We start from the raw sequence: 22,424 nt of genomic DNA, 5'->3' as shown, positions 1-22,424 counted from the left end.
TCTGAAGTCATCCTAAGGCATGAGAGAAAGTGCATACTTGGAACTTTGTGCTTCACTAACAATATTTATATGAGTTTTTCTAGAATTTTTCTTGGAAAACTCTTCTTTCATTTTTCTAGGCATTGTGCCTAAGGAATAACTTATTCGTGCTCACTCATAGTGTGTGCATATACTGTTAGTTTGTGCATGCAGTGACATGTAAGCTCAGTGAGGTGCACAAACCAGCCTCGTGTATCTATGTTTTTATTTGAAACATACCCCCTCAAGGAATTTTTGGGATTTTGAGAATAGGTATATATGGATACAAATCACAGTTTCTAGAATTATCATAGAAGTAGTTTTTTGCGGTGTTGTGGAAGAGCTTGCCTTTTTCAGTGATTATACAAGCAGAAGTTTTCATAGCCTTTTGCTGGATGCAGGTTTTCCTGGCCACATGTTGCTCAGTCCTTTGCGTTTGTAGTGGAGATCAAAAGCACACAAAAGCTCCTTTGAGCTATGGCCAGTAATATTTACCAAAAAAAAGCAATCATTCACTGAGCTGTTGGATGGCTCAGGGAGCTCTGTGTGCTTGCCAGTGTGCTGGATGAGGAGGGCTCAGATGAAGAGTGCAGGTCAGATTTGAAAGATGTGGGGTAAGGTGTGTGCCTGCTGCCCTGTTCCTATGGGAACTATTCAAATTGCTGATTGCAATCCAACCAGGTGGGATTTCTAAATTGTACTGAGGCCATCGATGACTTCCACAGCAATCAGTAAGCATATTAACCGTTGCTCTCTAGCTCAGTATTTAGTGGATTTAGATCGTTGGTGTGAAAAGTGCTGATCCAGTACAGAACAAACTCCTGAAGAGATTATTCACATACATAAACTGGGATCTCATTCCTCTCTGGTTATTTAACTGTCAGTGGTTTATAAAAAGTCACCTTTTGTGAGGGCTAAGTTTGGTTATGTTTTAGCAGAGACAGATTTGTGATTGAATAGATTTTTGAAATTTGAAAGTAGGATGGTACTGTCTCCAAAATCATTACGTGCTGCCACTGTAAATTGATTCTATGTGACTGCCTTCCAATATCCTGGTGAGGAGAGAATGTGGGGAAGAGTAGTTGTCATAGTATTATAGTAGATATAAATTACTTGATGCTGGGGAAGTGCTGAGATACAAGCAAAGCCTCTTAAGCCTCATGCATTATGGTTTTATTTTCAGACTTGGGATTTTTGATAATGTAAGAATGTGGAGGTCTCTGAATGGCACACAGAGGTGGCATTCCAGACTGCTGCAAGCCTGTTGTAAGTTCAGGGGTTTTGAAGGGCATGACAATAGTACAGCATGTTCAGTGAATAGAAGGACCTAGTCAGGTAGAGGAGTGAAACCAGAAAGTTTATGCTACTGACTGACTGACTGAAGAGACTGACATCCATCAGCATCACAAGCAGGATGCTGTTACGTACAGTCTAATAAATCAGTGAATATTACTTGAATAATGAGCATGGGTCAGCATCTCACATCAGTCTTAAAAGTGTAATCAGTTACAGAAGGAAGAGGACAAAGAATGGGTAGTCTCAGTTTCCCTGTAGAAGGCTTCTGATTTTTCTCCTTTGTAGAAGTGGTGGCTATTGTGAATAGCTTGACAATAACAGCAGGGATGAAAACTGCTGCTGTAACCATGGATCTTGACGTATTTACCAATGTGTTGGTCCCCAGTGCCATGGTATGGTTGGCTGGCAGCCTGGATTCAGGGAAAAAGAAGGATTCTTTTACAGCTCTAGATGGGATATAATTCACAAATCAGCGTATTCCTTGAAATCTCCACTTAGGAGTTGACTCTGCTTATTTGAAAGTAGAACTTTAGGTTGGTTTCAGGATAGAGACATGTGACAGGAACTGGAGGGGAATAATAGAAATCTGTGTCTTCTCCCATGTTATGTCATGTCATGTTAAGACAAGGGATTTTTTTTTTACCATGGAACTAGAATTTAATGCAGCAAAAATGAACCTTGAATCCTGCTTGCCACCTGAAGAAATACTCGGGATCTCAGTTGGAGGTCTATGGCTCACAGAGAATTTTGGTAGGATTATTTATGGAAGTGGAACCTTTTCAAATGAAGCACTGAAGTCATTCATTCAAAAAATGACACAGGAGAGACCTGGATTTGTCTGACTGTTGGGAAACCAAATTTTTTGTGTTTTGGATTAATGAGATGAAGCCTAGGGGTAGGTACTAAAAGAGAGAGGAAATTTTTGAAGTAATTTCACCTGGTTCACTTCAAGAAAGCATGGTGCAGTCCTTTATGGTCTCTGCACCAGCGTTTAGACCTTCTGACTTGTGTAAGAACAGCTTTCCACTTGAGTATTTTTTTACTTTCTGAATCAAAATTAAATGCCAGTTACAATGTTGTTAACCTGTTCTAAGAATGAAGATTTTTTAGTGTGTTTTTGTGCAAGGTTCTTATTCACCAAACACTTGTAAAATGGTCTTTATTCAATAAGTACCTCATAATAAAAGACAGATCAGGTTTATTCAGCAGGAGGAAGTGAAAGATGACAAGTGAGAAGAGATTAAGGGATTCTCCTCTATCTATTCAAGAGGACCTGGGTACTCCTTTCACAACATGTCTTCCTCAACATGCGTCTTGCTGCCCTGCTATATTTGGAAATGGCATTCAGATTAAAAGTGAATTTTCCCTATGATTTTTGTGCTTTCAGAAGGAAGAATTTGTCTGTCTTGCAAATGGCATGTTCTTGATACATCTGGCAAGAGCACAGGAGAGACAGCAAACAGTGGCTGTCACTGTGTCTTACTGCGAATTAGCATCTCATTTTTTGATTTGATTTCCTGTTATCTGTCAAAACTCTCTTGTGTAACTTCAGTTCCTCCAGAAATAACTGCCGCTCTTGAGAATATCATGGTGAAGTGCTGGTTTCAGCTTCCTTTTGACTGAGTTCCAACTTAAAGGATAATGGATCTTTCTGTTTTCTTTGGTTGCTGCTCTCCCTGTTCATCTTCGTAATCTTTTATTACTGAAATTGCAGAGAGTGAATTTGTTTCCCAGTGCATGCGATGGTCTCCTCCTTCTCAGGAAGTACAGTTTCAAATGTTCAATTGCTAGCTGTATTACAGACTGCGTTTTGTGCAGTTCTGTGATTATTTCATCATTGTTCATAACTAATAGTGCTATAAAAGAATTTCATACAGAAGCACATCATCATCCTTGTCCTGAGGGATCTTCTCAGGAAGCCAAGCAGGTGAAGTTGCAGAGGACAAAGCCACATACCATGTGGAATGCTCTATGTATGTCAGAGAACATACTTAGTATGTTTGCAGTTGGTACAAATATGATTTTTTGGTGTGTGTCCTGGGCTGTTGAGGAATTAAAATAAAAATCAAGGAAGTTATTTAGTAAAATTAAAGCAAACTCCAGGCTTACATTTGTAAAGCCCTTTTACTTGGCTGCTGCAGCTAATCTAAACTCATTTTAAATCCCATTTCTGTACTTAAGTGTTTAAGCTAGATTTCTTCAAAAAAAACCAGGAGTATCAAACTCTATTGCAGAGTTTCCTTTCAGAAAACATATTCTCCAGGAGGTGAATGTATGAGACAGGTGTTAACTTTCACATTCCACTGCTCTCTTCTAAATAATCACAAAGATGATTCAGTAAACAATAAAAGAGATATTTATCTGTATGTCTGTGTATATGTGTAGATGGATTCGTTGATAACCACATACTCAGAAGTGTTTTATAATTGATCTATCAGGGCAACTCAGATGAATGGTCATTCCCTTTGTGTTTTTCCTTGTAGTTGTTATGATTGTCAGATCTTTTTCCATGTAATAATGATGTACTTTGCTTCTGGAAGTTGCAGACTAGTCTCCAGTCAACCATTCATTAAAAAACTGATTAAAGCAAAAACCCTGATCTTTAAGGCTAAAAGCTGGGTACAGGTAGCTTTAGGTGCATTTCACCAGGGCAGAATTTGAAGTGGTGACACTAGTCATGGTTCTGAGAAAATATGGGTACAAAACATTGGATGTGTAAATGCTGACAGCATGGAAATTACCAATATCAGTTGCTAACATGTTCTTTAGGTGAACACATCAGCTAGTTCACATCTTAGCTCTTCTGATATTTGCAGTCCTAGCATTAAAACATAAAGCTTTTTAATGAGGTAGTAAAAAAAATTTCCTAGGACAGTGAGTCCTGTGTCATGATGTCTCAAAAAGCGTGATGACTTTGAAATTTCTTTTTATGTATTAAGTGTTAGAAACTGCATCCTTATAAAACACAACGCAGTAAGAGATCAGGGTTGGGGTTGCTGGTAAATTATATGTGGGAAATGTTACTAAATATGAGATAAATTAATGATTTTCCTTGTTGTATAAGGCTGGCGCGAGGGATGACCTTTAGAAGAGAAATGATATTAGAAGACAAACTAAAGTAACCCTCCTAAAGGAAGTTTCTGGTGTGATTAGGTATGGCTTTACTATTCCATATTGTGTCAGGATTAGTGACAAAGCTAGTATAACATCAGCATGCAACTTTTGGAGTATGAGATACAAAACGGCGTCACATACAAACATTTACCACTGTAACAGAATTAATCTTTTATACATGAAGGCTATTGTTTTGCTTTGTTGGATTATAAATGTTGGTACTACTAGCCTTTCTGCTACTTTACAGTGCACAATATTTGCATACAGAAGTTAGATTGTATAAGCATCCCTCTTTTCAACCCACATTTGCCATTTTCATCTTTTTTTTCTGACTAGGTTTTCTTTAATTTTGTTTTCTTTAATTTTGTATCCTTAAATTTGTTTGTTACAGAGACTATATAAATACAGATCACAGTGATCTGAAACTGTAGACCTTAGATGATGGAGAACATTTTTGTTCTCTACTGGTGTAACAGAGTCAATAACAGAGTTTTGTGCAGCCACAAAACCCACGATATCATCTTCAAATAGATAATCCATGTATTCTTTTAGGGTGCTGACTCAGCACTGAATGTTAGCAATGTTTAAAAACAGTCCCTCTGCTGAAAAGACAAACCGACAAAAGTTGCTACCCTTCAGGGATCTAAACTTCAGTTTTGCAATAAGTCAATATCGTGTTGTGCAAAATGGCTGGAAGTTTTCTGTTGAACTTAGATCTGGTAATGTGTTTTTATGAGAGCTGCTGTAGTCAAACTTACAAATAATAATGGTTGCAATATAATGTCTTATATTTGTCAGAGTACTAGAAAGTCAGATGATGAAAGTAGTAGAATTCATAATCACAGGTTTTGCTTCTATTAGTGTTGGATTTGTCTCCGAAAAACACGTTTATATCTGACTGCTTGCTATCTCATGAAATACAAAATGAGGCCTGATATTACATTAATCCTGAAAGAGGAAAAAAAAAAAACCAAAGAACCCTCCATACTAGAATTATAACACATTATGTATTTCTTTTTTCCTTGTAGTTTAAGAATTTCAAATTATCTAATAAGTTTGCCAAAATTCTAGAATCCATCTTCTGAAAATATAAAGGATAATTTAAAATACAGTCAGATACTAGTAATGATTCTGGTGCTGCTTGCAATTAACACATCATGATGACTATAGATTCTGCATCCCAGCCAGAGTTGTGTGAGAGGAAAAATGAGACCATTAAGGTTTCAAAAAGTTTAAAAGTGACTTCTTTAATATATGTGGTCTTCCGAGCACAAAGGGCAGACAAGTCAGCAGAAAAGAATATATATATACACATACACACACACACGCTTATATATAGTGGACTGGAAAGAAATTGGTGCCTTTGAAATTGTATCCTTTGCTTTGCCCTAAATCTGACTGCAGCTTTTAGCTTCCACCACATGTTTATATTGGAAATCTCTCTTTGTACATATAGCGTTTGTTCTCTTATGAAATTACGTCTCAGGGGAAGGATAATTTAAAGCCATTTCCATTTGTTATGTCTGTGCTGAACTAGGCTATTAGGGGCCGTTAATGCTGGATTAACTCAAAACCTACAACTACCTTCATCTGTGGGTTATAGAATCCATCCAACAAATTGCATGCTGATATTGCCAGCATCAGGAACCATGGGCAGTTTCACGTCGTAGTCAGCACTGGGATCATTTTATAGCATAGTCAACATCAAGGTTGTGCTCATAATCACAGATGTGCATCTGAATTAACCTTTAAAAACTTGGCCTTCCTAAAGTGAAGTCTGATGATAGCTAGTGTAATTTTAGGTTTCTAGGTAATGAGCTCTTGCTGGACAGCCTTTGAGGAAATGTGGATTGGGGGTTTTGTAATTCTAGATCTAGCATCATCAAATTTTGCGTAATGAGTTCAAGCGCAGCCATAAACAGGAACAAGTTGTAAGCTGTGCTGCAAAATAGCCACAGCTAGCGCTAGAAGTTAGAGGCACATCCCTAAGCTGAAGTTTTACTTCTAATATGCTTTGCCAAGAGAATGATCATGTAACAATGTAACAGTGGCTTATTTTAGCTATGAATTACTGTTCTTTTATAGCTTCAAACAATAGCTTAATGAATTGTATGGCTTGGAGCCAAGAATCAACCCATTCATCTTTACCTGTTCCTCATTCATATTTGCCTGTTCCTCATTCACTTTCTGACTGATTACTTCTATCATAGTGGTAAACCTGATTGACCATGCTTATGCTGGGATCCAACATGCAGCAGCCTGCTGGTACCCTGCTTGAAAGACACTAGTTCCTGTCTGCAAGTATGTAATCCTTGCCACTTGTACCATTATTCTTACCGAGACTGATGAGTTTAGATACCAATTATCTGTTGTTTATAGTGATAGGGTACACTCAGAAGATTTGTAGGTTTTTTGAAGATGAATGCTTATGTATGTAGAAGCTTGTCTTAATCTTGTATATAAAATATTAGGCTGCAGGCACCATAAGAACTTGTTTTCTGGAGAAAGCCTTCAGTGTTTCTTTTTGCTTTCTTTGACTGAGAGATGGAAAACCAAACCACTCCTTTGGTATGTCCCAGATGACTCCAGTTGCACAGATGCATAAAAGGTGAGAAAGAGCAGAACAAAGTTATAATTCACAGGCAGTGTAAAATCTGCGTTGCTTAAAATTTCCCCACTACACTCATGCCCTGATTTTCTTAAAGCAACAGTTTTGCATCCACTGTATTCCTGACTGTCTTAAGATGCCTTGGAAATTGTAGCTCATTATGAATAACCAGGACTAAAAAGAAATGAAATAGCTTTTGCCACGGGTATTTATGGGAGTTTTAGAAGCTTGCGTTCTTTTTAAGGTGTTCTTATTTTAGCTTATCAAAATAGAAGTCAGAATTTGCTTGACTCATTCACAGAGATTACCTGTGAGTAAAGCATGTAAAATCTGGTCTTTGGTTTTGTTATTCCAGAAACATCCTGAATGTGAAATACAGCAGGGTGAAAGAAGGGAGTACTAGTTTCATATGCAGAACAAGTTTTTTGTCATAGTGGTGGGGAAAAATAAATCTACTGATTTCCAATCTTGCTGCAGAGCAAGGCAGGGAAGGGGTCAGCAGCAGAAGAGAGCTGGACACAGGAACTAGATTCAGGAACACATGGATACAGGATCAGGGGAAAACAGACAGACAAAGTCCTCTGTGGATGTCGGCCATCACAGAAGAGGGTGAGATCATCGTGATCTCTCAGTTTTATACCAAGTATGATGTATATGGAGTGGAATACTCTGTTGGTCAGTTTGAGGTCATCTGTCCTGTGTGCCCCTCTCTGCAGGTGCAACCCTTCTTTGTCTTTGACTTGTGGCACTCCACCAGATCCATGATGGCAGCAAGTATAAGCATTGGCCTTTCTGCATACCAGTGCCTGTGTTATCACTGATAGAGAGAAACACTGTCTGAGAAACATGCAGCTAACTTTGGGAAAATGAAGTTACTTAGACGAGGCTGAGCTGAAGTTAGAAAACTGATTCTACTTCAGTTCAAACCAGAACAATACTAAACCTTTTTGACTTGGATTATATGAAATGTAAAAGCCTGTGATGTTTTCCTATAAAAGAAATTAAAAAAACTGAGCAAAGGTAGGGATTTAAAATTAAATGGAAGTTGTACATGAAGTTCAGCTGCGAAGGAATTCAGGCCAATTGCCTTACTCATTACTGGACATTTGTAAGTTTTGAAAACAATTACATATTCAACTCTTGAAAAATGTGTCTTTTTAGGAACTAAAATTACAAATATATGAAGAACGCTCTGTTCTTAGATTCTTTTCTTCAGAGTCACTGTTTTCTTTTGCTGCTTGTTTTAATCACTCCAATACAAATAGTATAGTATGTCTGTATAAACTTACACACTTAACTTTTGCTGTTCCTCCGTGTAATAAACTGCATTTGCAGAGGAAGGATAATGTAGGTTGTGAAACGCAGGGACTGCTTTTTGTATAAGGATGCTGTGTACAATTTTGAGCTTTTGTTCAAGGTAAAACACTCAAGAACGTAATGAAGAGGGAATTAATCTTCCCTCATACTCACTGGATAGAGATCACAGACCAGGTTTTGAGGAGACAGAATAAAAACGATCTTCACTGCCAATGGCCATAAGGCTGAAATGCTTTTATTCTCTAGAGAGGCAAAACTCATCTGCAGCTTCCCCTCCTTTAAACTCAAGACACTGCAGTTTCCTGTTTAGTTTGCATTTAAGTGGATTTTATTTTAGATTGTAGATAGTTGTTTGTGTATTCTTTGCTAAGGGTTATTATTTTTTCTTTAGCGGCTGGCTTGGGAATTGCCTGAACAGTGTTGCTTTATTGAAAAGGATTATGTGCTACCTTGGCTAGGGAATCCCAGAGGAAACAGACACCATATCAAATCAAAACAGTGTCTCTCCGTTGCTACTCACTGAGTCTTTTAGCAGTGATCTACTTCAAGTAACGTTGTGGAAAAGCACATCTTTAGTGGTTCTTAATGTTTGCAGCACCAGTCACAATGTCAAAGCATAGAGAGTCTGTGTTCCTTTCAGTGGAACAATCATAATGAATCTCTGAGTCTGGCACCCAGCTGGTGATGGCGATGCCATTTTTTATCTTTTATTGGCTGGATTCATGTCTTCCATCAGTCTGTAAATCAGCTCAAGTGAGTGTTTACATTCCCTTTGTGGCCTTCATCAACTTCTTCTTACTTCAGTGAAGCATCTGTGAGACTATCTAAAATTGTTTTGAAGACGTAAGTCTTCAGATTTGCCCTGGAATTCCTGTTGGAATCAGGAAGACACCATTAATTAAACCAGCTTGTTTTACCTGGCTGCAAGAAAAGAGACTGTGCTCCTTTCAAGTCAAGTTAAAGCCTCCCATGCTTGATGCTGGTGGATTTTTTCTAGTTTATTTATTAGCTCTTTTAAGCTGTGTTTCTTTTCTAGAAGAGAGAAAACATCCTGGTAGAATCATGTTTTCATAGCTTATATAGGTATTTTCTTGTAGAAGCTTTGTGAGCAGGAATGGCAAAGATTGCAAAGTGTATTGTAAATATTTCCAGAAAGGAAAGAAGGCAAAGGAATGGCTCAGAAGTCCATGTTTCAAAATACAGCAGGTAAGTATACTCTCATTACTGGGCTGTGATCAGGAGGAAGAACAAATAGACAGTTGCTTCTCACTATGATACAATGTTTTGCCTTTTCAGTTCCTGAGCTGCAGTGTTAAAGCTCACCTGCTCCTCCTTCGCTAGCTAATCCACATACCAGTGCAAGAACACAGAAAACTTGGCCACTATATGTTTCAGTTGGACTCCTTATGAGGCACACCACTGATATTTCAGTGTTTAATTCACTTCTAGAGAAATGAGCAACTGGTCTTGTTCTTACAACAAACTAACATTTGTTTGTGTTATTGTGTCTTACACACCTTGTAATTGCAAGCAGTGGCTCCAAGGAGGCCAGCAGTAGGGAAGGGCCTCTACAAAGCTAAAGTGAAATATGGGGAGAAGCTCACACAATCTGTTTAACGTCTAAGCAAGTGCTATCATAGAAGTTTTCATACTGGCAAATGCCCCTCTATTCATAAGATACTCTATTATTAGGAAAAATTTGTTGTGCTCTTTTAGATTGCCTAACTTTGCTTTATAGTTGATCTGAACTAACATTTTATTGTGTTTCTGCATGTGCAGTGAGGAAAAAAAGGAAGAGGACATAGGCACATGAGGCAAAAAGAACAGGAGAGAGAAGAGGGAAGAAAACTGATCTGGGCCCCTTTAAAGTTGAAAGTTTGCTGCTGAGCCCAGTATACTGACCCAGGATGGAGAGAGCTACATACTATAAACCTGGTTTCTCACAAAGCGTGCTTCTCTAATCCCCTGCATCCGCTGAGAGCCTCTTAGCATTGTTATAAAAGGTCTGTTTTCCAGAGTGATTTGATTCCCATGGCCATGGGCAAAGGCACCCAAGCGGCTCTTGTTTGATTAAAAAGCTGAATTGTTTGCTGGTGACTGTAAACACAAACAGCTGCTTTCTGAAACCACACAAAAATGAGAGCCAGATTGGTACTACTGCTGCAGGACAGAGGTTTAAACAACTCACTAGCTGTCTGGGAGTATTTTCTTTGGGAAAATTATTGAGATGGATGTTAAGAAAAGCAGAATAAAATGTCTGTATATTTGGCTCACCTTTGCTCTGCCTTGATTATTTTTGGTGCAGGCTGATCCTTCAGTCTTAGAGCAGAACAAAAGCAACTTAGCTTGCTTCAGAGAGTGATGTTTACAGGGACTTGAAAATACAACCAAAAGAAAAACCTTATGAAATCGTTCAATGTTGCCTATTTTATGTTCAGCAGTGACCTTGTTTGCATTTATCCAGGCAAGGAGAGAAGGACTGATGTTGGGGACACTATGCTGGGCTTACTGCACTAGAAGTTATTCTCCTTAGACTGGTTTTATTGATTTTTATATACTTTGTATACTTTTCTACCCTCAGAGTAAACAAGCAGCCTATAACTGTGCTCAGGAATGTGGTCTCCTGGGTTTCAATGTCTATGTTTAATCTGTTGTATTGTTCTTTGCAATTGGGTATTCTGAAGGCTGTGGACTGCCTTTCTCATGCCACTGCCTAGGTACTGTCCTTAGCAAATATTGTTTCACAGATTGTGCAGTCATTTTAATTAACTTTGTCATGTGTAGGTGCTTACTGAAAGATCATCAGCAAGAAAATTAGACAATTCCCTACCTTAGACTACTAAAACCAGAAGGTTGTCAACAATCCTGTTAACTAGTTTAGTACTTTCTGTTCATGTGGTTTGTTTTCATTTCGTTCAGAATGGAGAGTGAAAACCAGTTGTGTTATTATTGTTTGCCAAGAACAGGGAACATGAAAAGCAGTACCTAAAGCCAAGTTTCATTACTGAAGTTTAACTTCCCATTTCTCAGACGCTAACCCAGACCTCTTCACCATGATTGTGTTCCCAGGCTTTCAGATAGAGTCCGTGTATGTGGTGACACACATATTATACAGAGATATTGCTTACATATATACACAAGTCCTTTTCAGAAGGGTTCTGAAGTTACAGGACTAGGTATCTGGAGACCTGGCTTCTGTACATGGCTTTACCATCAAATTCCTGAAGGACTTAAGCAAAATTTGAGAGTTTTTTTACACAATTTTCTTGGACAGTATTCTGGGGAATAACAAATGTTACAAACCTGTGCCGCATTGTGAATTCTGATCTCCCTAATGGATTGTGAGAGTTAGGGTTATAGAAGGCTCTTCTAGCTTTTTACCTTCCTCATTACTTGACTCTGTGTCCTGGGAAGCATTTTACGACTTTTAATCCAAGTTTTGTTGACTTGAATGAGTTTAGGCCTTGACCAGCTGTAAGGAGTGCTTCTTTCCCCATCTCCATTTTTCACTTTACAGTGTAACCTGTGGGTTAGAACTACCGCAAAGCTGTTTTTCTGCTGATTCCCCTTTATGTGTACTGGGGGTAATGCAGCTTTTCCAGAGAGACCACAAGACTTGATTCATTGATGTTGTAAGACCTGTCAAAATCTTGTGACAGAAGCAGAAAATTTTGTTGACATTGGAAAGAGAGGTGGCTGGAGCTGTAGTCTGGGTTCCAGCTGTTCCAAGGGTATTTCTGTTAACTAAAAAGGGATTCAGAGCCTTATACTGAGCTGTTTTTATGAACTTAAATAATTGAGAACAGTTTTTGTTTAGCTCTGGGTATTTCCTGAATGCATTTGCAAGTCAGACAGTGTACTGCTGCATTTAAAAGCCTGTCTCCAGCTTGAGATGTATTAAACAAAATAACCAAAGAGAGTTTATCATGGAAAGATATATTAACATTTAAAAATATTCATTTTACAATTAGTGTTGCTGTTACTAACACATCTGTTTACTTTTTAATTAAAATATTTATCTTAGAGTCATCTAAAAAACCTTACTCTGCATATGCAGTTATCTTCATGCACTACCAAGTGTCTGAGCATCTCCTAACTATTTCAGTACCAAAATAGTAATAGTGATAGTACTGTCTTCTTTTTCAGCCTGTAAAGAGGATTGATAGTTCAAAGGTTGTTTACTGCATGAACTTTCTGGTGTCATGGTTATAGAGGGTTTGAAGAAATACAGGGAAAGCTAAGTTGAATGTCCGCTATAGTTTTGAATGTAGTTATACCTGCCACTATTCTCTTTTGGTTCAGGAGAGAGTTCTTTCCTTCCTCATGCATCCAGGAGCATCCTCTGTACCTCTGGCAGTCTGGTCTGACTGTAGGCACTGCAGAGGGGTGATTACTCACATAGTGTTGACTGGTATCCAGATAGCAAGGCAGAAATATTGAACCAGATCATGAGTGGAAAATGGAGTTTTTTGTTAATGAGTTGAGAAATTTTTATTCCTGAACCAATGGACTTTACGAAAATGACAGACTGCGCTTCTTGGTAGAATAGGTAATTTAACTTGGTGGTTATGAATACCAGTCTTGCTCTTCAGGGGAGTTTTGAATATAATACAGGACAGTCTTCTATTTAAGTGAAAAAGACTAAAGAATGATCAAACGACTGGAAGGAAGGTTATGAGGAGCAAGGAAAAAGGAAGGTAAGACCAGAAAAAAATAAGAGTGTTTTGCAGTCAAAGTGGCTCAGCAGCTACTTTGGGAGTACATGTGTCTGGATACTGTTTAACTCGCTTTTGCTCCTCCCAGCATCTCATAACCAGAAACTCAGTAGTGGATATGGGATAAACATCAGCTATAGATACTTTTTCTTTTGTGTATTGCACTCATCCTTCTTTCTCTTGCTTTTCCTCAGTGCTTCCTTTACTTCTTGTTGGTTTCTCTGTTGTTTGAACCCTGTCTATTCTTTTTTGAAGTGAAGCAGGACTTTTTTGTTCTTTATTAAAGTACAAATCAAAAGCAGGAGGTCTGGTGCACACCTTCAACCATTAACCTTGAGTAACCAGCGGGGCTGCCAGATGGGAAACCCCTTATGCTGATGGGGAGTGTGTCTTGCTCTCTCTGATGAGATTCCAGTTTTGTTGCTGCTGGGCTGCAGCAAGGGCTGGAGGCATGAGAAACACCTCCGTGCTGTGTGGATGGATGGCACAGTGGGGATGTCGCTGGATGACAGGACGCTGACCCTCCCACAGAACCACTTCTCCCTCCCCCTTCCTTTTCTTTTGCAGTTGCACACAGCGCTGTGGCTCCAAGGTCATTTGTTTCCCACAGCTTCACAGAACACTGTAGCAGAAAGGGAGACAATGGTCCCTTACAAGGGGTGATATGAGGCCTTCTTTCATCTCTAATAAGTCCCGTCACTTGCACTGTGAAGCCTGTTGTGAATGTGTGCTTGCACAGTTCCAATGTGAACCACTCCACAGCTTCCATTGATGTAAAGCATCCAGTATTTTGTTTTATTTTTCAAATGGGCAACTCTTGGCTTGTTCCAGCCTGAGGTGGGTTTTCTGTTCAGTGCAAGCACATTGGGAGACATCCTTTCTCCTTTTCATATAGCTATTAATATCTAGGGCCCATCTGGTCAACATCGGTCAGCAGAAAGACTGAACTCGGAAAGCAAGTAACTATTGTTACCTCCCCTCTGCCAAGCACAGAGTCTGCCTGCTGCTCTGCTTGGGCATGTTTGCTCACGCAGCATGTCAGGAGAGCTCTGTGAGAAAAAACACCCTGGCAAAGCAACGAACTCTCCTATCACAGATTTTGCAAGCAGAGGTGCAATTCGAAAACTTTTATTTCTCCATTGGTGTGCTGTAATGAGCAGGAAAGGAAATGAAGAGTATGATGAAATTTTACGGTGCAGGAAGTCAGCGCAGTGGTCAGTCTAGTCTGTTAGGGATACTATTTTTACCAGTGTCTTCTGTCTGATGCTTTGAAATGCCACTCCTTGGGCCCCCATCTAAGTCTGGAGACCTTTCCTTCCCCCCATTTGAGTCTGGAGACCTTTCCATTCTACAAGAAATGGGAAATTTTTGGCTGCCTTCTGTGCAGCAGTGAGTTTATGCTCCAAGATAGAATCTCTCCTGTCTTGGTAGGCTCAGAGTAAGAATATAGGTTGATGCTGATCATGAAGATTTTTCTACTCTCTGCCCCCTTTCAGAGCCTGTGTTTAGCCTAAATTGCCTCTTGCTATAGTTGATTTGAGTGTCTTTCTGTGAAGCCCCCTTCATGCTCACTGCAGGCTAATCTTATGAAATTACTTTGGCAGTCCAGGTTCACTAAGGCTTTGTGTCATTCTCCCTCATTGCTGTATCCAGTTCCTTTCATACACAGTATTAGTTCAGCAAGGGAAAGAATATCAATTTTTTCACTTGTTTGGGCAACTTTCAAATCTATTGATAGCTGGGGTTGCAGAGCTCAGCTTATGGCGATTTTAAATTGCTGTGGCTATACCATCTTTCTTCCACTGTAGAAGACTCAGCACGGACTACTTCTCCATCATTCATTGGCATGTCAGCCTGACGTTTGTCTGTATGTTTGCAAAACACAAAGAGTAGTTAACTAGATTTAATATGATCACTAAAATGTGAAATTATACTTAAATAGTAATAATGAGTTTTAGAGTCAGTAAATCAGTAAAAAGTAAGTAATTTGTTGCCTCAGACCCTGCCTGGGTTTTCAGAAGTTTCTAATGTTACCTCCATTAAGTAAGACTCTAAATGGGTCTCCTCTTGGTTTGGTCAGATACGGACTGCTTCCACTGCCTTCGTTCCATGATACGGACTCGTTGGTAGAACAGCATTTTATGGCCATGAACCTGTTTGAAAGGGCAGTTCTCAAAGCTGTGTAATTAAATCACCATTTTAACTACTAAGTGGCTTATTACAAGTATGGAAGAAGACGATTAATAAAATTGGAATGTAAGCAGACCTCAGGCAGCCTCCAACTGTAACATTTTACCTACAGGAGCATTGGGACAAAAAACCATGATTGTTCTGAGTGCTTGAGGGCTCTTATGGGCACGTATAGAAAGCTGTATGCTGGATTTGTTGGCCTTCTCTTGTGTCCAAGCAGGGTCCCTGCATGTGTGGGTGAAGTCTATATAGTGAAAGTGTGAGGTGCTTCTGTGAACCAGCAGGCCAGAACATCCAGAAGTGCAGAAAGGTTAATTGTTTTTTTTTTTCCCAAATTCTGATAGGTAAGCTAGGCCCCTGGAAAAGCTTTTAATCGTTTCAGCATGAAAACAAGCTTTCCATCTGAGAAGATAGGTTATTATTTGCTTTTTAGGTGAAGTGAGGAAGTAGTCTTCAAACTGGAGGATCTCCTGTGAGGACATCTGTCTTTGCAGAGAAGTATTTAGTGACAGTGTGCTAGGACTTCCAATTGATCTCTTCAGCCCTGTTAAAGTGCAAAAAGATCCCTCTCTAGCATTCAGACCTGATAAATGAGGACTACAAAAACCTCCATAGAGGATTTTCCAGAACCTGATAAACACAATGTAATAAAACATTATCAGACAGTTACAAAATAAATGTTTACCAAGTACAGATGCAGTAAATAGACATGTAACTGTTCTTTGTTATGTGAAGCTCCAAGCGGTCTTTACCTGTTGTGCTTTTTAGCTGGCATGTTAGCATCTTTTCCCCAGAAGAAAACCTTAGAGTTGCTTAGAGCTGTCTGTAAATTATGCAGTCTCACCTGAGAGACCTTTGGACTTTATTTGAGCAGATGAGAGGTAAGAGATGTGATGCCTTGTGGATTGGTACTCGCTTCTTATTTGCAGTATTATTCTTCTATCCCAGCCCAATTTTCAAATATTTAAAATATGCTGTTATAGTGGTGCTATGAAGTCTTTCTCGTGGCTTCCTCACATGGCCCAGAGTGCAGTGTGTTCAGTGCTTTATGCTGTTCTGTCTCCTCATGACGCTTTACCAGCTTCAGTCAGTTTGCCAGTCCCTGCTGTCAAAGAGCTCAGCTCTCCCTACCCTGCTCTGCTTCCTGCCACTGACCCCATTTCAGCCTTGACTCCCCTCTCCAATTTTTCTCTTTGCTCCCCTCCCTTGCCATTGGCGTATCTTCTTCCTTAAGTCATCCAAAAATAAAGTAAGTGCATGTTTGTGCAAAACACTTATTCCTAAGTGGTAACTATTAGCTATACCGTGGAAAGCAATGAGATGTTCAGAGTGCAAAGATAAATGGTAATCTGAAAACTTTAAAAACTGGATTGCAAAGGGGAAAAGAATGAACTTGTTTTTAGTGAGAGGACTTGAGATATACTTAGGGCAACAACTTAATCACAGAGCAGTGATTTAATTTCTTTTTTCTCTTTATTCATCAGGCTGGCATCTGCAAATGAACAAAATCCTCCCATTAGGGTGTTTTCCATCTAATCCATCCAACAGTCCCCTTCAGTGAGGATGTGTTATTCTGAGCAGAGTGCATGATTCATCACCCCTGGGAGATGAAGCAAGGTTTGGTGCTGATCTCAGACAATTAATCTCCTCCTTGCCCCCCCACCCTTGAATGCATGAAGCAGTTTTGTACTAGGAAATTACATCACTGATACAATCTTTTAAGGGGAACATCCACCATGTTGTGGGAAGGAAAGTAATAGAAGATTTTTGCTGTTAGGTAATTGTGAAGTCAATTTATTAAAAGCTCTTTTGTAAAGACAGCAGGCATAATAAACACCAGGAAGCATTAGTTTGGTGTGGAACCTCACTGACACTAATAAAAAGTAATCTTGTCCTGTGTGGAAATGCGAAGGCTGGAGAAGAAAAGTCAAGGTACTACTACAAGTGTCCAAAAGTCAGGGTCACAGTTCAGATCCCTTCAGGCTGCAGTTTCTTTACCTCTGGGAACTAGCTATGAAAGAAGAATCCAGATTGTCATTTTTGAAAGAAACATAGCTCTTTACCTTGCATAGAGAGAGAATGGGATGTCATTTCCTGGTGGGAAAACTAACATGTGCAACAGATCTCCCTGCTGTACTGGAGCAGGTGGGACTTACAAGTCCCACACATGTATATTTGATGTGACATTAATCAATTAAATGGGGCATATAAAAAGAATGAAAAGTCAAGTCATTAACATTCCTGCCTGTTGTCCAGCACTGTCCAGTATGAAAGGGAAATAGTTATAACTGAGCTGATAAATATTTCGTAGACTCTTAGAAAGCTTTGGGTTGGAAGAGACCTTAAAGATTATCTAGTTCCAACCCTCCTGCCATGGGCAAGGACACCTCCCACCAGACCAGGCTGCTCAAGGCCCCATCCAACCTGGCCTTGAACACCGCCAGGGATGGGGCAGCCACAACTTCCCTGGACAACCTGTGCCAGTGCCTCAGCACCCTCATTGGAAAGAAATACCTCCTTATGTCTAATCTAAATCTGCCTCTCTCCAGCTTATATCCATTGCCCCTAGTCCTATCACCACAAGCCTTTGTAAACAGTCCCTCCCCAGCTTTCTTGTAGCCTCTTCAGATACTGGAAGGTTACTATAATGTCTCCCTGGAGCCTTGTCTTCTTCAGGCTGAACAACCCCAACTCTCTCAGCATGTCCTGATTATTTAAGTGATATTTATTTGAATGGTTTGCTCAAATGGAGAACATGTGCGTTCCAAGCAACATATTGTTCTGAGCCAATGCTGAAATGGAGCATGTCCTCCACAGCGAGCCACTGCTGCTCGCTATGCCAGCTTTCACGTGGGAAGCAGAACTGAGATACAAGGACCTTTAAAATCATTTAAGAACTCATCTAGCAAAAGAAATGCAGCATGTTAATTCCATTAGTGTGGCAAAACTCCCATATGGGTAATAACCAAGACTGTGCAATGCATTTGCCAGAAAACCCAAAAGGTACACAGAATTTTTGTGTTAGAGTTCAGTTAATCTGAGAGCTCATTACGGTCTACTTAGAGCAGTCTCTTCTTGTATGGCTTTATTTGGTTGTGATTCTACTTGGATGAATCTTCATATTTTTCAGAAGAAATTTAGTTTAGGCTTTCCAGGATGTCTTTGCTTCAATTACTTTGAAAGACAAATCCAGAAACAGCAGCAACATAGCGCAAGGGCCTGCCTTCTTGTTACACGCTTTAAAAAACAAAAAAAACCCAAACCAAACCTAAGCCATGCCCCAAACCCTCCAGGCTTCTGACTGTTATAACAGATGGCTAATAATCACACTATATTGTTGTAAATGTCTTGCTGTAACCAAGTTTTTGCTGATTTTTAGGATAGGTACTAAATGTTACAAGTCACCCTTGGGGCAGAGTCCACTGGATTGTTATACATCCATATACTTTGCTGGGTAGATAAGAGCCACTGAATACAGTTTCATTCACTTCCTATCCTGCACTACTAAACAGTACAGCTGTAGAGCTGCTGAGTGGGTATTTCATTCCACCCTCAAGATATAGCAATCAAAGAAAGTGCGTTGTGTGCTATAGAGTGTATAAAGGAACTTTATGCATGAGCTCTTAGATATGGTAGGTTTTGCTTTGTGTTCATCATTCTTGTTTCCAAATAAACTTTGGGTCAGAATACATAAAATATGAAGTATTTGTCTCCTTACAGATAAGATTAAAGAACTGTGAAAGAAATTGATTTGAAAAAAAAAATCATAAGAGTTAAAGCAGTAAAGCCCTAACAGTTACAGAGAATCATAGTTATTAGCTGGTTGTTTTTAGAAAATAATTACTAAGATTCAACACTGATACAAATACCAGTGCTATGCTGTGGGAGAAAACTAGATTCAGTATTTTGCATTAATGTATCCTATTTATGTAGTGTAGAATAGACTATTTCAGTCAGAAGGGACCTACAACGATTTGAGTCCAACTGCCTGACCACCTCAGGGCTGACCAAGTTAAAGCATGTTCTTAACGACATTGTCCAGAAGCCTTTTAAACACTGATAGGCTTGGAGCATCAACCACCTCTCTAGAAAGCCTGTCCCAGTGTTTGATTGCCCTCTCAGTAAAGAAATGCTTCCTAACATCCAGTCTAAACCTCCCCTGGCACAGCTTTGAACCATTCCCATGCATCCTGTCACTGGAGACCACGGAGAAGAGCTCAGCATCTCCCTCTCCGCTTCCCCTCCTCAGGAGACAGTAGAGAGCAATGAAGTCACCCCTAACCTCCAAGCTAGGCAAGCCCAAAGTCCTTGGCCTCTCCTCATAGAGCATTCCTTCCAGCCCTTCCACCTCCTTTGTTCCCTTCCTCTGGATGCATTCAAGGACCTTCACATCCTTCTTAACCTGCAGGGCCAGAACTGCACGCAGTTCAACGTGAGGCTGTACCAACACTGAATACAACGGGACATTGACTTCTCCTGACTGGCTGGTTAAGCCGTGTTTGCACCCCGGGATGCGGTTTGCCCTCTTGGCAACCAGGGCTCACCGCTGACTGATGCTGAGCCTGTTGCCAGCCAGCACCCACAGATTCCTTTCTGCAGGGCTGCTCTCCACTCTTCTCCCAGTTTATACTTCTGCCCAGCCTTACTCCATCCCAAGTGCAGGATCTGGTACTTGGCCTTGTTAAATTTCATCCCGTTAATCACTGCCTGGTGCTCCAGTTTATTTAGCTCCCTCAGCAAGGCCTCTTGTCCCTCAAGAGAGTCAACAGCACCTCACGGTTTGATATTATCAGCAAACTGATAATATATATTTAAGTTTATATATTATAAAATTGCTAATGGTACATTCAACTCCTGCATCCAGACCATTGATAAATGTATTGAACAGCAGTGGCCCTAGAATTAAACCCCGAGATGCACCACTGGTGACTGGTCACCAGCCAGATGTAGCCCCCTTCACTACAACCCCTTGAGCCTTGCCGTTCAGCCAGTTTTTCACCCAGCGCACCTTAAACAACTTCCCTGGAAGGATGCTGTGAGGGACAGTATCAAAAGCCCTAAAAAATCCAGAAAAACTGCATCCACCGCCTTCCCTTCATCTGCTGGGTGGATGTTCTTATCACAGAAGGATATCAAATCAGTTAAACAGGTCTTCCCTTTTGTGAAGCCTTGCTGACTGTGCCCATTAACGTATACGGTGTTGAAGCTGACACCAAATTTAAGGTGGAAAGGAACTGATTGTTCCAATCTGAAGTCATTATCCGCATTGATATAGATGTTATCGCTAGCCATTTGATGTGTTTTGAGATTGACATATTGCTGTGTTTGGCCTAGAAAGCACTCATTTTTAGAAGAGAATGAGAAGTTTCTGTATATATCTCACTGCAGAAATCTGTGCAGTAAATTTTTCCTTACATGTTCCTGAAGGTGGTGAGCTTGCAATTGTGGACAATAAAACAACGGCCTGAACACACTAGAGTTCTGCTAGAAATATTCTGGCTGTTTGTTTTCTTTCTTTTTTTCCATGTATTTTTTTTCTCTGAGGAATACCAATGAGACAGTATCATGGCTACAAGAAGAACAATTTGATTCTTTTGCAGTTGCAGGCCATACATACCGTCATCTCTAACATATTCCTCATTGATTCATACACTGCTTCTATTTTGTTTCGGATATGACAACACACTTGCTGTCTGACAAAGTTCTTTACAGTGCCTTATTTACTCTTCCCTCTCTGTTTGAACTGAGAAAATACCATGGTGCTATGTTAACCAAACTCAGCTCTATTGCTGTTTGTTGCCCAGGGGAAAACTAAAGCTGGTGTAAGGCTATGTGAGCTGCCTGCTTTTACATGAGGATGTACGAGATGCAGATGAGCACTGACTATGGCTTTCATACAAGTCTCCATTCTGTAAACAACAGTCTACAGTGACTGTGCACTTATAAACCCAAAGAAAAATATGTTGTATTATTGTAGGTTTCACCCGACAGTAATGCCTTTGGATACCATCCTAATACAATCAAACGTATTACTGTAAGTTGAAAACTGTTTCTGTAACTTCTGTAATTTCATCAAAGTTGCAGTGGTTATTACTTAAGGAAGTCACTGCATCTGAAGAGAAAATCTAGAGAAGCCAATGGAGAAAGACTAATTTCAGTGTTTCATGAGTGTCTTCTTGCTATGGTTAGCTGTGAGTGCTAACTGACAAACAACAATGGTGTATTGGCTCTAATCTTGCCACATCTTATAAATAAGGTAGAATTTGGCTGAAACTAGCATGATAAACTTTTGTCAGGTGCAGAATAGCATTGGCTGTTCAGTAAACATCTTATTTCCTGCTAGGTTAGCATTGAGACAGTTGCTAGGGGTGACATAAAGAGACGCTGGTTTTGTTTAAATGCTGTCTTTCACACAAGGCATGAGTCTATTATTTTTCCTATTTGAACTCATTGAAATTCTTGTGGCACTTCTCACAAGAGATAGGGTATAACACGTCTTGGCTAAATTCAAGAACCTGATTACACCAGCCTGGCCTTTATTTTAGCGTAGGTCAAGTAGTCTATTTTATTTTGGCAGTGCTTTTCTTTAAAGTAAGGATTATATTAACCTTGCCTGGCAAGATCCCAAGAAAAGTTCTAGATGCGGTCAAGTTTGTTGGTATCCCTAGAGGATCTGAGCAGCTCTTCCTAGGCTTTAAGTTGTCTTTGCCACCATAACCTTTGAATGGACACTATAGTGTTTGACCCATACCTGTCCCTGTGTTGCATGTACAAGACATGTCCACATTTAGAGTCGAGTACCATGGGCGTTTTGATATGTGCCAGTTCTTTCTAAGGTACTCTAGAGGTATGTTGTGTCTCAACAAAGGTGAGGGTTGAAAGGTAAGGCTATTACAGGCCATTGTGCACTGTCCCAATCAACAGTGATCAGATATTAAGGTAGGGAGACTGATTAGATGACCTGGAAGACAGTTCTGTTGTAGTTTTCCAAACCAAAAGTTATGGCATGACTCCAGGTGAAAATGAAAATTTTGCAGGGACAAGGAGGGAGGGAAAAGGAGAGCGCAACTGAGAGGCAGCTGATCAGCTTTCCAGAAATAAAGATTAATTCTGTGGTTCTTTGTAATGGGAGTGTCTGATAAATTATATTTCTGTTGTGCAATAAT

The 22,424-nt window shown here is 39.8% G+C and overlaps 1 protein-coding gene across 6 annotated transcripts in view; it reads left to right on the top strand.

Moving 5' to 3' along the window:
• RAD51B (RAD51 paralog B) overlaps positions 1–22,424 on the top strand; it is a 447,787-nt gene that overhangs the window by 244,339 nt on the left and 181,024 nt on the right. The gene's annotated exons all lie outside the window — the stretch shown is intronic.

The sequence above is a fragment of the Phaenicophaeus curvirostris genome, chromosome 5 (assembly GCF_032191515.1).
Source record: "Phaenicophaeus curvirostris isolate KB17595 chromosome 5, BPBGC_Pcur_1.0, whole genome shotgun sequence".
NCBI lineage: Eukaryota > Metazoa > Chordata > Aves > Cuculiformes > Cuculidae > Phaenicophaeus > Phaenicophaeus curvirostris.
This window is presented reverse-complemented; position numbering and strand designations above follow the sequence as displayed.